Source organism: Bos indicus, chromosome 1 (genome assembly GCF_029378745.1).
Source record: "Bos indicus isolate NIAB-ARS_2022 breed Sahiwal x Tharparkar chromosome 1, NIAB-ARS_B.indTharparkar_mat_pri_1.0, whole genome shotgun sequence".
Taxonomy (NCBI): domain Eukaryota; kingdom Metazoa; phylum Chordata; class Mammalia; order Artiodactyla; family Bovidae; genus Bos; species Bos indicus.
In genome coordinates, this window is record NC_091760.1 from 981,444 (window position 1) to 995,243 (window position 13,800).

The 13,800-nt window shown below is 37.8% G+C and overlaps 1 pseudogene; it reads right to left on the reverse strand.

Annotated features, from left to right (window-relative positions):
- Positions 1–719: 719 nt before the first annotated feature.
- Positions 720–12,503, reverse strand: LOC139184102 (ankyrin repeat domain-containing protein 26-like; annotated as a pseudogene).
- Between the last annotated feature and the right edge of the window lie 1,297 nt (positions 12,504–13,800).

Consider the following 13,800-nt stretch of genomic DNA (forward strand, 5'->3'; position numbering starts at 1 on the left):
CCTGAGACCTTTCCTAGTATTCTGAAAAATGAAATATATCTATAGATGACACAACATCTAATCAAGATTACAATTTTATAATCTGCTTAAGGTCTCATGTGGGGCTGAGTATCAGAGCTCCTGGTTTTCTCATTCTTCATTCATGTACTCTGCAGGTGAGTGAATTGATGAATACTCGTGCATTCATGCAAAGTTCTGTGATAAGCACTGGAATTACAAGATGAAGGTGACCCAGTCCACCCTGAAAAATGATATGCCCTAAACTAGAAAAACAAACAAACAGGCAATTTCCATACAGAGTCACAAATACTAAGATACAAAAGACGGCACAAGGAACACTCAGGAAGGGAAGCCAGCTTTGTGTCAGTACTGCCAGCTTTTTGGTGGAGGTGATATGTATGTAGCTACCTGAAGGACAGGAAAAAGTACAAGAGATGGAGGAGAGAAGCATGTACAAAGACCGGAGGTGAGCAAGCGAATCTGTGGGATCCTACATAGTCTGGCTGGTTAGATGCAGAACTAAGCGGCAGAGTAAGATGATAAAGAGATAAGACAAACTACTTTGGCAGGACCCAAATTGATGTGGGTGTTTGGAGCATTTCCTGAGGGTAAAAGATAAACTGGTGACGTATCTAGTGACAGAGAAATTTTAAAGTCACCTACCAAGTGACAGCTACACAAATGTGACTGCTTGAGTCTGGCTTTCCTAGCCTTAACCTCTACCAGACACTTAAGAAATTGATGAACGCCACGTTTTCTGATAATAGTGTCAGGGTGTAGGAAGATAGCTCCACAAGGATGGAGGAAGTAGAAGAAGGATACATCTAGAAATAAAAAGAAATGCACAGACCTTCAGAGACTGTTTTTCAAGCTATGGTACATGATGGATAAATGAAGAAGGGTATTTTTCACTATGACTGCACATTTTTCATTAGCTATGTATAAAAAATATTTAACATAGCATCTGTTATCCAAACAATGGAAAGAGATGCCATTTATTGTTTACAGTGTATTTCAGAAATCAATGTCTAAATTTAATTCATACATTTTGGCAACATACCTTCTCTTAGTTCTCTAGCTATACTCCTGTCCAACTCCTGCTGAGTCTGAAATGAGTCAAATATTTATCTTTAAGATAAATAAGTTATATGTTTATAACTTATTAAATGTGACTTTTAAATAATACTTTTAGAGACTAGGTCTAATCTTAAGATTACCTCAGTAGAAAAAAAAATCACATAAAAAAATGAATTACTACTTATTCTGCTTATAGATAACAGAGAACATACACATGTAATGCTATTTAGATTAATCTGATAAACAGTACAACAAATATCAGTCTATCAAGTACACATAATTTCAGAGAATTAGGGAATGACCCATAATCTTCAAAATGATCCATAAGATTACTGTCTTCTCCCCTAAAAGCTCCTGGCCTATATATGTACTTCTGAGACTTTATTTTGATTTCTAGGTGACGATCTTGTTCAAATGGCAGAAGTAGTTTGAGTCGAATGTTAATAAGGAAAACACATCTGTGATTTTCTTTAAACTTTTCCATTTAACGAAAACACAGAAAGGTGAGAAAATTATATACAAGAAAATGTATATAATGTATATACATATGAATGTATGTGTGTGTGTATGTGTGTGTGTATATATATATATATATATATATATATATGTTGTATACTATACAACAATGTGCCAGCATGATTTAATTCTGAAGATGTTTAGCGAGAAGGGTTCTCTCATAAGTTTTAGTTTCCGAACTACGTCCCATAGAAGGGGAAGGTCCCACAGGGGTCACTGCAGGGTTGAGGAACAGAGAAGTCACAGCTGCAGGGGCTCTGGCCACTCTTAAGCTAAACTGTTCTATACTTCTCTCCATTTTATATAATATTGCTCCATACAGAATATTTTTTTTTTAGAAGAAAGTTTGTTTTCTTTGAAGAAAAAACTTTTGTAAGGTATGAGACTCATTGATTTACTCAAAGTTTCTAATTCTGCAAAAGAAGTAACAAAGCCAATGGCACTCTTACTGAGTCATGTGCCCCCTACTTCCACAGGTTAAGAAAAAACACATAGATTTTTAACTATAACATGGACAAAATGAATATATAAATCCTTCTTATATAATTAAACAATGCTTGTGGCATGACATGACTTTCTAACTAAATTATGTGCTTTAAATGCATAAATAAGAATAAATCAATAGCAAACTCCTATTTGTAGCAGTTGATATAGTTAATTTATTTTTTTTAATTTTATTTTATTTTTAAACTTTACAATATTGTATTAGTTTTGCCAAATATCGAAATGAATCCGCCACAGGTATACCTGTGTTCCCCTTCCTGAACCCTTCTCCCTCCTCCCTCCCCATACCCTCCCTCTGGGTCGTCCCAGTGCACCAGCCCCAAGCATCCAGTATCATGCATCGAACCTGGACTGGCGACTCGTTTCATACATGATATTATACATGTTTCAATGCCATTCTCCCAAATCTCCCCACCCTCTCCCTCTCCCACAGAGTCCATAAGACTGATCTATACATCAGTGTCTCTTTTGCTGTCTCATACACAGGGTTATTGTTACCATCTTTCTAAATTCCATATATATGTGTTAGTATACTGTATTGGTGGTTTTCTTTCTGGCTTACTTCACTCTGTATAATAGGTTCCAGTTTCATCCATCTCATTAGAACTGATTCAAATGTATTCTTTTTAATGGCTGAGTAATACTCCATTGTGTATATGTACCACAGCTTTCTTATCCATTCATCTGCTGATGGGCATCTAGGTTGCTTCCATGTGCTGGCTATTATAAACAGTGCTGCGATGAACATTGGGGTACATGTGTCTCTTTCCCTTCTGGTTTCCTCGGTGTGTATGCCCAGCAGTGGGATTGCTGGATCATAAGGCAGTTCTATTTCCAGTTTTTTAAGGAATCTCCACATTGTTCTCCATAGTGGCTGTACTAGTTTGCACTCCCACCAACAGTGTAAGAGAGTTTCCTTTTCTCCACACCCTCTCCAGCATTTATTGCTTGTAGACTTTTGGATCGCAGCCATTCTGACTGGCATGAAATGGTACCTCATAGTGGTTTTGATTTGCATTTCTCTGGTAATGAGTGATGTTGAGCAATTTAGAAAGGATAAATATTTTATAAAAACAAGACAGGGAACTTGAAGGAGAAAATCCTTATTTGAATCAAGCAGGCCAAAACTGAAGAGATTCATCCTTAAAAGGATGTTCATTTCCTCCAGATAAAACCTGATTAACTAAATTCAGTCAACATTGAATTATTCACATTTTGGGTTATTTAGAGCAAAATTTAAAACATGCAACAGATCTCTGTTTACTGTCTAGCATACTGCTATCCAAGCTCTCATCATTAGTTAGTTTATACAAAAAGTATGAGTGTAATCTCAATTGTAATCTAAATCTGCTCAGAAATTACAGTTGAACTTCATTTCCTCAGCCTGAAGTTTCAAGGGGAGGACTTATATTCTTACCTGCCGTATGAGAAGAGAGGAGGTTTATCTAATGGGTGAGTTTGGGACAAGGAACTAAGAAGTGCTTGCTTGTTTCCAAATCTTTTCTTTGAAAATATGTTATGTGCCCACAGCACCGTGAACTTGGGTCTGCAGTTGGCAGCCTGTGTCTGGGATGGGGGTCAAGCATTTGCTTCCTCCCCTTAGGCCTGCATGGGGAAGTGTCTGACTTGGGATGAAGTTTTCAGAGGCCCACTTTGACTGCACACCTAAAGCACGTCCTCCAGCTTCACAGCTCTCAAGTACTAAGACCCAACATAGCCACAGTGCTGTCGAAGAAACTTTAGGTTGCTCTTCTATGACGGTAAGATGTCAAATGAGAAAACAGGTTGAGACTGCGTTTAACAAGGGCTACATGTCTCTGCATCACCAACATCACACAAACACTATCAAAACGATAAACCCGTGTGCACAGATTGAAATGGATATTTTAACCACAATGATTACACAATGAAAACTGGTTGCAATTTCAAGACTCCCATACCATTCATCCAGATGATGTCAAGATAGAGATAAAGTGAGCTTCATTTATAATTTTTAAATGTTTGCATTAACTACAAATGTACAAACATTCTACAACTGCTCATTAAGATAGTTTTTAGAAATTTTAATCAAAATTCTATAAGTAAAATAGCAATTAAAGACATACTCTTGTACAAGAAAATAACAAAAAATGTTAACCTAAAACCAGAAATTAATCTTCTGATTTAGTATTACAAGTTTGTTTAATTCATAAAAAGGATTTATCTAGGATTTTTTCAAATAAAAACACATCCATATGTGGTTAGTGTTTAGATGCCAGTGATTCACTTATGCTTGCTTCTGCTAAGTCGCTTCAGTTGTGTCTGACTCTGTGCGACCCCATAGACGGCAGCCCACCAGGGTCCCCCATCCCTGGGATTCTCCAATCAAGAACACTGGAGTGGGTTGCCATTTTCTTCTCCAATGCATGAAAGTGAAAAGCGAAAGTGAAGTCGCTCAGTCATGTCCAACTCTTCGCGACTCCATGGACTGCAGCCTACCAGGCCCCTCTGTCCATGGGATTTTCTGGGCAAGAGGATTGTAGTGGGTTGCCATTGTCACTTATGCTTGGGGGTAGATAAACTGCGGTGGGTGCAGCAAAGCTTGGAAATGATTATTAACCACTGCCAAAGTGAATCCATTAGAAAGTAAGTCAAACATCTTAAAGTATACTTTCAGTTACTAGGCAATAAGATTTCATTTCTAAAGTAGAATCTCAATGCAGCTTTTCAAGAAATTTAAAAAGTATTTCTTAAAAACAGGAGATCTAGGACAAAAAAAAAAATCATTAAATGTCTCCTTGATTAGCACAGATAATGACAGCTTTTACTTAGTGTACATAAGTCAAATAAACAACTCAGAAGTTCACCAAATTAAAAACAAGGATCATTCATATCAGAAATCTGAAACCCAATGAACAAAAGATAACAGATCTAACCTCGGTCAAGTAAGTCTCCATGCTGTTATTTGAAGGGCATGGAATTGAGGTAGAAAACCCTACGTTTGCTCTTGGAGTGAGATTTCTGTTGAGCACTAAAGGATTATTGAAATTTCCAACACAAGGGGGCTCCAGTACTGGCCTTGTGCTAAGAAGGCTGAGTAAAGATCTGTTCTGCTCTTTCTTCACCTCAAGTTTGTTGCTGGTCACTGCCAGCCTCTCATGTGTCCTGGGGAAGATGGAAAACACCAACTTTACTCATGTTTCCCTGAATTATCAGCATTTTTAAAGTTGCCATATAGTAAATGGAATTCCCAATAAACTTTTTGAACACTGAAAACACAGAGCAGACCTCCTGTAAACAATGACAGTTGTAACCTTGTTCTAAAGAAGTACATATGTGTCTAGGGCTCCTCAACTAACAAGTCACAGTTGGGAGAGGAGAGAAAGGGCATCAGAGAGAAAGGGAGGTGGCCTCACACTGACACCTGCTGCCCTCTGGGACACACCTGCCTCCAGGAAGCAGTTCAGGGATAAAGAAACACCCCATCCCACAAAGCCACTTTCAAGCATTTGCTTTCACCACCCTTGTATACACGTTTCACTCATGACCTTGGAGAAATTAAACTTTTGGCTCTGAGGTTTCACTTAGAGCCACAATCTCAAGGGAGGATGAGAAAGTCAAAGGGTGAGGCTGAAAAGAGCTAAAACAGCTCCAGGATCAATTACAAGTATCCCCTGCTTTTCCAAAGTTCACTTTATGTTACTTAACTTCTATGAAGGGCCTATGTCAGTACCTGTTTTTGATGATAGAGGAAAAAAAATCTGAAGACAATTTCTGGTCTCATTTAAAAAGCCAAAACTCTAAACAGTGTTCAGTGTATGGTTTTACATTGAGAGGCATCGCACTCCCCAAGCAGGGAGACTGGCCCCACTGAGCTCCTTCCCTGGAAGCCACACCCCACATCTCAGCATCAAGTCGCCACAGCCCAAAACCCTGTCTGGGAGCACCTGTGCTGCACTTGTGCATATTTATTTTATGTATTGACTTGCAGAATGTGTCCTCGGGTACCTGCTTCTTTGCTTTATGCTGCTTTGGCTTATGAAAGGCTTCCTAGGAGTGCTCTGCTTTCAGATAGTGGGGAAACCTGGACTAGGTACTGCAGGTGGGATCTGCTCTTTCCATTCTCCAGACCCCTCAGTCAGGTCACTATATTACTTTTAGCCACTTTGTGATTTATCCTGCCTTTAACCCATGTGTTATTTCATAAGTATGCCTTTACATAGTGGAAAAACTTGATACAGTACTAATAGTTTGTCTTAAGCACCCTCTTAGCAGTGATCATCTAGTTAGCTTTCACTTCCTACTAATCTCATGTACCCCACTCTATAAAAATTAGGCCTTAGAGACAAATTAATGAACTAAATTTAGTTTCTGTGATTCTGTGTTTTGACTTGTCTAGTTTATCTTCCAATGACTTTCTAACTTCACATTCTACTAGGTTGAGTTGCTTATACTTTTCCAGCTTTGCTTTATTAGAATCTTCTTACAAACTTTTCATTTTGGAGAGATCAGATTCCAAGTCTTTAATTCTGAGTTCCATCTGGTGAAATTCAGCTTTTGTCTAAGGCAAATTGAAAAAGATAACATTTTTAAAATAATCATTAACATGGAAAATTATAATTGTTCCCTTTACTTTTGAGTCAGTAATTCAGAGAGCGATTTCAAAGGTGAAAAAAAAAAAAAAAAAAGAGTGGAAGTTTAAAACAATTATCATTAATGTGAAGTGAGTTAAATCTGAACTATAAAATCAAAGTGGAATCACTGTTATAGTAGTACTTATATAATCTGATAATTCAAAGAATAAGAGGGTCAACTTAAAATTTTAAACCTGAACAAGACGACTTGAGAATAATTCAAGAGGATGGTACCAGTTTTAAACCACAATATTTTCTTTTCTTCCTAATGATCTTGCTTTTTACCAATTGGTCTTATAAGTAAAAGGATTCTCTAGTGAGAATCATTCTGAAAGATAAATTTAGTGACAACTGTGAAATCTACAAAACTACAGAAGTCTACAAAACTAACTGCTCTAAGGGAGGTAGAGGAAACACGTAAGCTGTATAGATCCAAAATGTAATGTACAGTGAAAGTGAATTCAAGCATATGACAGATCAACAAATTAACCTGCAAAAATAGGTTGACTTCTTTTCATTTCTCTACGAGATCCTGTCTTGCTCTTTCTTCAATCACCTGTTGATATTGCTCTACTTAACTGTGTCCTATCATATTCATTTCTATATGACTTCTGAGGTACACTACTTCTTGCTCCAACTTCTTTTTCTTCTTCTCTAGTTTTTTACATTTCTTTTGCATTAGTTTCATAGATAATAACACCTGTCAAAAAACTTGATTTTTTGCATCCAGGTACAGACATTTTGAAGATGCAGTTTCCAGGTCTGCTGGAAAATCATCAGTCTTCAAGAATAAAAAGATACTGTTTGCTAGTGACTAAAGTGGACTGAGCACAGCCTAACTCAAACCCAGGATCAAATAAATATGATGGTATTTGTATTGTAGACTGTAGGACCAGAGATTACTCAGAGAATCAAGAAAGAAATTCAAACCACCAAGAGTCACAAAGTATGTTCTTCACTGTCATCTTTGTCACACAACAATTGCACTTGATTTTATACTGTTTTATTGTTCTACAATAATGTTTTTCTATCTTTCTTCATAAAATGACTACAAGTCACCTCTTAATAGAATGTCTCTTACTCCTCCTCCCATCTTAATGTCCCAGGATTTTAAAGAAGTTTGAGGGATACTGTATTGAGTTATCTAGGGCTAAGTTAATAAGTCCCTCCCAAAAGAAGACTGTGAGAATAAGACTCTAATTAATAAATCTTGTAAATATGGATTCTAATCCCATAAGCCTTTTTCTGAAGTACAAAGACTTTTTGCTAATTTGAATTGCATTCCAAAGAGAATTATTTGCAAAGTTAAAGAAATCCCATTTCCTAACAGTTTACAGAGATGATCCACACATTTTTCTGAACAGCAACAACAAAATATGCCTCATTCTTGTAATCCTTTGTTACTGTCCATTTATGCAAGACAAGTGCTGTGCATATCAATAAATACTCCCTGTTACAACAATGTATACTTAGCCAAGATTCCCCCTCATGGAAGAAATGTCAACAGTGTAAAATTAGGGGCTAAACTGTTCCTCAGAGACTAGGTAACAAGCACTGACGTGAAAAGCTCAAAGAGCTGGACAGTCACGAAAGCTCCATGAAGGAGGAGAGACTGGGCACCAGGTCTGAAATAATGAAGGACTACCCAAGAGGAAAATAAACTGTAAAGACAGAAAGGACAGTCTGAGCAAGGGCCAAGAAAAGGTGAAATCAGCCAGCTAACTTTGAGGGTAAGATCCAACCACAGGGAAATAAAAACATGTGCACACAGAATCATGGAAATCAATGTTCACAACAGCATTATTAATAGTCCCAAAGCAGAAACAACCCAAAGCTCCATCAAGTGATGATGGATACATGGCTTAGCTTACTGTTGACAACCAACAGAAATGGAAGAACTGATACTTGTTATCACATGGATTAACTGTGAAAACATGACATCAAATGAGCAAAGCTAATCCCAAAGGAGCATACTGCATGATTCCATTTATATAAAATACTGAGGACAGGCATGTCTACAGAGACAGATATTAGACTGGAGGTTGCCTGGGGCTGAGGGAAATGGGAGGCCACGGGTGGTGGCTAAGGGATGCAGGGTTTCTTTTAGGGGGTGATGGAAATGCTCTAAAATTGACTGTAGTCACTGGTTACACCTCTCTAAGAGTTACTGAACTACACATGTTGAGTGGGTGAATTCTATGATACGTCAATTATATCTCAATAGCTTTTAAAAAAATCCAATGGCAGGATCCAGATAATCTTCTTAATTCTCTAGTTTGGATGTACGTATTGTACACCATCTGAGTACCTCCATGCTTTTACAATATGCTTAAAATGAAAAGGAAAGAAAGCAATGCCTAAACTTCAACTGGTTTGTATAATACCCTTTCTGCACAAGTTATTCTGAAATCCATGAAATAAATATCTACAGAACTCTACAGCCATTCACAAAAGGAAAGATGAGAAGTGATTATTTTCTGAATGTTCCATTAAACTAATATTATCCTCTGATTTTAATCTGGCTTGGCTCATCATGGTAATACAGCTATCACTTAAAAAAGTATTGTTTCCAAGAAAAAAAAGGCTCTCAACTTGTGTGAATAATGAGGCACAATTCTCAACTTTCCTAAGGGTAAGTAATATAAGAAAAAAGTAATAGAACGCAAATGGTAGGATGAAAGTCAGAGTTTAAGGAATGAGTGCATTATAAAGATAAGAAAATTGTAGTAAGTTACTTGAAACAAAAATACAGAAGAAAGTTGACCATGAAAATGAGTGTCCTAAAACACTTTATCGGAGAAGGTGATGGCACCCCACTCGGGTACTCTTGCCTGGAAAATCCCATGGACGGAGGAGTCAGACACGACTGAGAGACTTCACTTTCACTTTTCACTTTCATGCATTGGAGAAGGAAATGGCAACCGACTCCAGTGTTCTTGCCTGGAGAATCCCAGGGACGTGGGGTGGGGGTGGGGGGGACCTCGTGGGATGCCGTCTATGGGGTCGCACAGAGTCGGACACGACTGAAGCGACTTAGCAGCAGCAGCAGCAGCAGCACAAAACACTTTATCCTACATATTAACTGTTAACATGTTCAATTTCATACATGCCTGACTTGTGAGTTGACATAGTTGTAGTAGTTTACAATTGTTCTTCAAATCCTGTGCCTCTGCTTCTAACCTAGCACAATAACATGGCATGACTTTCAGTGAAGCCTCCGACATAGACTGCTTTTTTACAGTGTCATTCAGTTCTTGTTGAAGTTGTCTCACAACTGCCTAATAAGATGCTCTGTCACTAGTTAATCAAATCACTTTACTATTATGTTATGTTAATAATAGATAACTCCAACATATGGACTTTGAAAACTATCACCACAGACAGCAACTCACCTTCTTTTTTCCTCCTTATTGATTCTGGTTATAGACACAGAAGGGGCCACCCTACAGCCTTCCTGATATTAAGTTACTCAGACAAAGGATGCGGTCCCACTGTCCATGTCCTCCCCTCCCAATAAATCTGCAGAGCTTCACCACCTCACGTCCAGAAAGAAATGAGTGTGTAGGTGGGAAAAGTGATGGAAAATTCCACACTGTGGAAACAGTGTGGAAACATTTTCCTTTCCTTTTTTATTATAAGCTTTGATTAACTCAGAGATCTTCACATATTCCAACCAGTGCTCAGATCTTTCCAATAGATTCCTACCTCAGCAGAAAAATGAGGCCATTTCCTTGTGGCTTATCTATTTTATATCTAGTAGTGTGTCTATATTAATCCCAAACTCCTAATTTATCCCTCCTCCCCACCTTTGCCCTTGGATAACCGCTCTATTCAATATTCTGTAGTCACCTACCTGGAAAAAGGAACTGAAAAATAATGGATATAGTGTACGAATAACTGAATCAACTTGCTGTACACCTGAAACTAACACAAAATTATAAATCAACCATATTCCAATATAAAAGAAAAATGAAATTTAAAAAATGAGCTTGCTCCCATGGCCTTCAAGGAGCCTCGATAAGCTGGCCTCTACCTGCCTCCAGACTGCAGCTCCTACAACCCTCTCCCTGACTCACTCCATTCCTGCTGCTCACAAATCCTGCCATCCTTCATTTTTAGAGGACAAGCTTGTATTCAAATGATAGCAATTGATACTTAAAATGATAATTATGAGCAAATTGTTTGTAAAAATGTTAAAGTAAATCATAAATAGCAGTGGGAAGATTAAATCAAGAATAGTTTTGCTAAAGCTCACCACCTGAGTCCCAAATTATGATTTAATGATAAGTAGATGCATTTGAAGAGTTGAGAGGCTTTAATAATAAATGATTCAAGGCTAAAATGTTTCCCATGTTAACTCAAATTCACATGAATAAAAATAAAATTGTACCAATAAATATAACAAAAAGCTATGACAAGCTACTGAAGCCAAAGTACGATATATAAAATACAGCCTCTGGGAAACCTGGAATTGACTATCAAGATAATCCAGGTAACTGAAGCTTCATTTCAAAATATTTATTTCAGGTTTGAGCATTTCATTGATCTGCTTCATCATGATACTGAAATATGGTAACATAAAGATTAAAATTATTACCTTAATAAAGAGTAAGTAACTAGTACCTGTCTATGTTAACAATTTAGAACTAAATTTCTTAACATTTCATAAATGACACAATGTCCCTATGCAAAGTAAAGGATTTCTTTGGTCTAATTTTTATTTCCTGGATACACGGCATGCTTTTAGACTGGTTTAGAGACCATAGATTCACAGCCTGTGTATTTTTTATATTCAACTAGATTCAACATTTAGCCAGAATCAAGAATCACTTTGAACTTTCTTTCAGGAAGTCTGAAAATTATTTCTCCTTCTGGATGCTCACTTCTCCTTCTGCTTTCTCATTTTCATACCAATACATTCTCTCTTTTAAATGATTCCATTCCTCGATTAATTCCTTGTTTCTTTTCTCCAGCATCAGACCTTGTTTCTCATATTCGGCCTGAAGTTTTCTCACGATCTGCTGAAACTGGTCTTGGATGCTAATGACCATCTTCTCTTTACTGTTGGTTCTGTTTCGTGCATTACCCAGTTGCTGTCAGAGCAACATGTTTTCACTCTGGAGTTGAGATAATCTCTCCTCTAAGGATTCCTGCTTTCCAAGGTATGTATTCACTTTGCCTTGTTCATTCTTCATACATGTGTTCAATTTCCTGCTTTTGACACTCTGATTGCCTTAGATCTCTCTGGACACGTTCTAACATCAAAGTCTTTTCTCTAAGATCATCTCTCATGTGATGCAGCTTGATTTTCAGCTTATTGAAAATATTTTCCACTGTAGATAGTTGCTGGGAAAGCGTCTCCTTGTTATCTTTTAGATTAGCCACATCGTACTTCATTTTGTCCCGCAAGCATAACCACTTGTCTCTTGCTCTCTGGAAGGCAAGTTCCAGATCTCTTTTTGATGTTGGACCTTGATCATGATCATGTAAGGCAGCAGCCAGTCTAGAATGGTAGGATTTCACTTCCGTTTCCAATCTCTGTTTACTTTCTTTTTCGTTCTCCAGCTTAGAGTTTAGCATTGTATTCTCAGCTGTCAGACCATTAAGCTGGCCTGTATAGTGGGATATAGTTTTTGTTAACATTTCCTCGTTCAGTTTTATTGCCTTTTAAAGATCATCATTCTTTACTTTGAGAATTTCAATGTCCTCAAAATAGTTCTCTTCCTTTTCCCAATGCTGATTTTTCAGTGCATCTATCTCCAGTCTTAGCATGGCAATTTCCTCCTGCAGCATGTGCTTTTTTGTGCAACAGGTCTTCTATTTCTTCACAACTATCATAAACTTAAGTGAAACAAAGGAGATATTTAGCTAGTATTCAGTAAAGTGACATTCCATGATTTCTTCTGAAATGAAAGACTAACCTGTATGTTTATACAATGAAAATACTGCACCAAGCACATCTCCAACAGAAAAAAATAAGTTCAATTCAATCCACAGACTTTATACAAGCAGAAATTCCCAAAGTTTCAAAAATTTAATGGAAGACAATGAATCCACGAAAGTCAAAAAGAAATCCAAAGAGACTTTTCAAGAAGCTCAGAACTGGAAAGCCTTCTCTCTGAACTACAACGAACCCAGAAGGCTTAAAATAAAAGATTTATAGATCTGACTACACTTAAAAATTGCATCTGATGTGGAATATTTATATAATGGAAAACTAGTAAGCCATAAAAAAGAATGGAATAATGCTATTTGCAGCAACAGGGATGGACCTAGACATTATCACCCTAAGTGATATAAATCAGACACAAGTATTATATCATACTGCTTATATGTAGAATCTAAAATGAATTTATTCACACAACAGAAAGAGACTCATAGACACAGAAAACGAACTTATGGTGACCACAGGGGAAAGCAGGGTAGGGGAAGGGATAAATTAGGATGTTGGGATTAACATATACACACTAATAGATATGAAATAACCAACAGAGATCTACTGTACAACATAAGGAACTACACTTAATATTCTGCAATAAGAATCTGAAACTGAATATGTGTGTACATGTGAGCATATGTGTGAGTGAGGGTGTATGTGTATTAGTCAGTCAGTCATGTCCGACTCTTTGGGACCCCATAGACTATAGCCTGCCAGGATCCTCTGTCCATGGAATTTCCCAGACAAGAATACTGGAATGGGTAGCCATTTCCTTCTCCAGGCTGCTGCTGCTATTGCTGCTAAGTCGCTTTAGTCATGTCGGATTCTGTGTGACCCCATAGACTGCAGCCCACCAGGCTCCCCCGTCCCTGGGATTCTCCAGGAAAGGACACTGGAGTGGGTTGCCATTTCCTTCTCCAATGCATGAAAGTGAAAAGTGAACGTGAAGTCGCTCAGTCGTGTCTGACTCTTAGCGACCGCACAGACTGCAGCCTACCAGGCTCCTCTGCCCATGTGATTTTCCAGGCAAGAGTACTGGAGTGGGGTGCCATTGCCTTCTCCACCTTCTCCAGGGGATATTCCCAACACAAGGACTGAACCCAGGTCTCCTACATTGCAGGCAGATTCTTTACAGTCTGAACCAGCAGGGAA